The following is a 4,405-nucleotide window of genomic DNA, read 5'->3' on the forward strand; positions in this document are numbered from 1 at the left end:
AATCTTCTTTTACTTCTTTTGAGTAGGTTAAGGAAGATATGGATGCCTGTGCCTCCAATGTCATAGGGTTATGGAAAAGACAGACTAAGTATGATGTAAGCAGAAAAACAAGAACAAAGATAGAAGATAGGCAGGCAACAATCAAGGAAATGAAAGGTAGCTACGTACTAATCTGATGTTGTTAATCCTCAAATGAAAGGTAGCAAATGAAAGGCAACAAATAAAAGCAAATGAAAGGTAGCTACAAACCAGGCAACGGATAAAGCAAAGATGAGTCCCACCATCAGTGAAGTTAGCACCATAACTGAAGCTTACACATAAATGTGTAGGAAAATACTCCGTGCAAGTTTACACATAAAAACCATAACTGAAGCTTACACATAAAACCATAATAAAGTTTACACATACAACTACAATATTCAAATACGGAACAATAAAAATATTCAACCACAACGATACATTATCTATTTTTCTTGAGGTATAACTGATAGTTAAACTCCAACCAAGACTTTCGAGCTTCATCAATAGGCATCCCCAAAAATATTTGTTGGTTATTTTTCTTGCGGAACATATTCATAGTGAAACTGTAAATTTTACTCCCTGCTAAAATATTAAGAATTTGCTACAACGTGCCAATACACTTCTCGATGGATGTCTCATCAACTGCAGGAGATGTAGCAGTGCTTTTGCTAGACATAAACTCTATGAGAGAGTGTACATCCTCTTTTATTAATGTTGCAGCTGTTTTTTTCTTACTCTTTCTTACTTGACAGCTAGTGCTAACACCATCAGTTGATTTTTGTCTTTTTAGTGATGGCTCTTGAAACATAAGAGAATTTATATTATGTAGATCATCACTCTCATCGCTCATTTTATCATTAAGAAGAGTAAAGTGTTCTTGTCACAACCATCAATATGATTTATTCCCTCTTCGTCAAGATTTAGTCCAATGCCGGACGATTGCTCTTGATTTGCTGTACGTGCTCTTTCTCCTGTGGCAACAACATCAGCAAATAGTGCATCGTAGCGAAACAATATGAGCGAAAGATCTTTGTTCCTAAATTTTTATATCGAGCATTCTCCTGTAAATAAATTCAAAGCCACTTTAAGCTAAAAAAGAAATTTAGCAATGAAAAAGAAAAAACGACACATGTAGCAATATGAGAGATGTACCTTAATTTTTTGCTCCTACCAATCATCATCTGCTATAATTGTATTTTTTGTGGCATCGCATCCTAAACTTGTATCTCCTCTCATCAACTGCTTAAAATGTGTCCATTAAGCATTCATGTAATCCCAATGGTTTTTCAATTATTTTTTATTATACACTCTTCTCGTCTTCTTTTCGAACTCATTAATTATATTTTTTCACTCATCTTTAGATAAGTAAGTGTTTGGTCTATTTTTCTTTCTAATCTCTTGCTCACACAACTCAATAAATGTAATATGAACCTCATCGTCCCACTTAGCGTTACTTTCCGTCATGATTGAATGTAAATAATCCGAAGAAATGAGAAACAAATATCTAATTAAAGTAGAAAAATTTTTCTCATTAGTTGGAGTGACTAATGAAATATCCAATACATCAAGTAGGCTCTATTTACTGTGATAACTTGGCAGGTTTTCTCATAAACAGGAAAAGTCAGGAAAGTTTAGTCCCCAATTTTGGTACATGGATATTTTATAAGCATTTGAGTGTTCTCCCCACCACGATAATTTTTCTGTGAAGCTAACAAAAATATACAACATAACTAGGTTACTGCACTTACGCCAGTTGCCACAATTTACCTTTATTTCTAGATTTACAAAAATACCGACGCATATAACCAGCACATAAGGAGGACTCCGATCCTTTTCACATAAGACCTTATTTATAATATGTGCAAATATAAGGAGTAAAGAATTAATGTAGTTCTCTTCTAAAACGCTATACAAAATACATATTGTAGAAACAGAGGAAGTATATGGATTAAGAAAGACGCTGTAATATCAATAAATTATCATGATTACAATAAAGATCGAGAAGAACTTACAACGAGATTTGATTTCCACTGAAATGCTTGAGGAAAAGTGCAGAAAAAATGAAGATGAAGCAGAGAGAAAGAGGAAAGAAGAGGAACAACAGTCTTCACAAGTGAAGAAAATATGAGAAGTACTCCTCTATTTCATATTAAATGAGATACTTTTCTTTTTAGTCGGTTCCACAACAAATGACACATTTCTAAATTTGAAAATAATTCAATTTTAAACTCTTTCATTTTACTCATTTACCCTTAATGAGAAGCTTTTATAGTCACACAAATGTCATGGCCTCACAAACTTTTTACCCTTTAAGCTTTTAAGACCACATGTTTCAAAAGTCTTCTTCTTTTTTCTTAAATTCCGTGCCGAGTCAAACTACCTCATATAATATGAAACGGAGAGAGTACCATGTTTTAGGGTTTCTTTGACTAAGGGCAATTTTGGTATTATGAATACTTATAATGGACATAATGTAATTTTATTGGTCAAACTAAATGTCTTTTAAGCCAAAATCGGAAAAGTTGGGATCAACCAACTTGTTGCTCTTGGCATTTTTAAGCACTTTTTAGCTTTTTTAAGCACCTTTATTTTTTTGCCAAACACTCCAAAAAATAAAAAAGTTCTTAAAAGCTAGTTTGACGAGCTTTTAAGCCCATCCAAATACCCTCTAAAACATGCCCACATTAAGCTACAAGAACGGTAGAGGACTTGTAAGCATTTTATATTTTATTGGATTTAAATCCAATAAAATAATTTGGACTATATGTTAAATATAGTACTTCGAATAAATATTATGGGCTAATATAATTGGATTAATTACTTAAGTTCAATAAATTCTGACTGGCTAGCCCATTTAGTTGGGCTACAAGTGATGAACCCACTTTATTAGGCCTAATAACCCATCTTCCTAGAGGCCCAGTTTGGTGCCACGTGTCAAATGGCGTGGCACGCCAAGTCAAATGGGAAAAGCTAATATGATCATGCCACGTGTCAAAATGACAAGGCATGTCAGGTCAAATTAAATGGCCAATGAAACTGCGCCACATGTGCAAGTGACATGTTCTGGCCAATCAAATGCGGCCTTGTCACTCTTCAATCTGATTGGTCGGAAAAAGTTTGTTCTCATCACAACTCTTCCCTTCTACAACTATAAATAAGGGTTTTTATAACTCAAAGAGCTCGTGGATCAAACACTGCAAATTCCTCCACAAGTTTCAAGTTTCAAGCAATCAAGTTCAAGTTCAAGCTCAAGAATGAAGAACAAATCAACGTTCAAGGAGTATGAGTTCAAATCAAAGTTTGTAGCAATAAATATAGATTCAAGACCAAGCTCAAAGACCCTTGAATTTATTTAATGTTGGAAAGAAGAATCAGAGGAATCATAGAAATTGTAACACTCATATTACTTGAAATCAAATACTGCAATTTTTGCAATATTTTTCGGTCTTGATTTATTTTCTCGACACAAGTTATTGTCTACCGGAGTACCAATAGATTATTTTATTTAAGTCAAACGTTTGCACATGTTTCCTAATATGACTCGCCCCTTCAGTTATTGCTTTCTTTTGTCAAGGTATAAAATCTTGTCTTGATTTTATAGTCATCTAGTTTTGGAAAGATGACCCATTAATTACTTGCTAAATTTATATACAGATTGCATTCTTTGACGCAGAAAGAAATATTGTATTTTCTACTAGTTCACCTGTGGATCATGCACATTTAGGGGCTTTGTTTTTTCTTCTTCAGGCATCCAGTACTTGAAATTTATTGATTGAACCAATTCGATTCGTGTAGTAAGTCATCTAAAAGGGATAAAGTGCTCTCTCCTTTAGCTATCATGAGATTTTCATTTTCCAGAGTGTAAATTCTAAATATATATTTTGTCGGTCTGCTATTATATTCGTGCTCTCAAATCGTAGGCTGGATATCACCATATGTACCATTTTTCGTCATTTGGTCCCCTGAGTAGCCCTGCGTCTCGGAAGCTAGTGGTCCATATAATATTTACAGTTCATAAAATTGGGACCTGCAATTAGACTATACTTATCACGAGCTACACTCTAGAAACTAGGATCGATGTCTAGTGAAAACATTTTTAAACTGAATTTATATGCTTTAAGGAATTATTATTCCTACTTTTTTCGTATTTATTAGGCAGGTGGGAAAGCTAAATTAAAGAGGATATAAATATTTATGTTGAAGGGTAATAACCTATAAGGAGACAAAGTGATGAAACTTCCTTTACCATGGGTTTCTGCCTGCATTGTATAATTTCTTTATTTTTAAATAATTTATGTAAAGGCAATCAGGTGGTTTTGAAAATAATCTCTCGTTATCTAATTCTTTTATATAGTTTTAAATATGCATATTTTATTAAAAAGAA

At 33.4% G+C, this 4,405-nt stretch overlaps 1 long non-coding RNA gene across 1 annotated transcript; it reads right to left on the reverse strand.

Annotated features, from left to right (window-relative positions):
* Positions 1–260: 260 nt before the first annotated feature.
* Positions 261–2,138, reverse strand: LOC104227589 (uncharacterized). The gene is made up of 3 exons (XR_711149.2): positions 2,034–2,138; positions 1,174–1,260; positions 261–1,082 (listed from the first exon to the last, which is right to left on the reverse strand). It is a non-coding gene; the product is annotated as an uncharacterized lncRNA (long non-coding RNA).
* Positions 2,139–4,405: the final 2,267 nt, after the last annotated feature.

Source organism: Nicotiana sylvestris, chromosome 3 (genome assembly GCF_000393655.2).
Source record: "Nicotiana sylvestris chromosome 3, ASM39365v2, whole genome shotgun sequence".
Classification (NCBI taxonomy): Eukaryota; Viridiplantae; Streptophyta; class Magnoliopsida; order Solanales; family Solanaceae; genus Nicotiana; species Nicotiana sylvestris.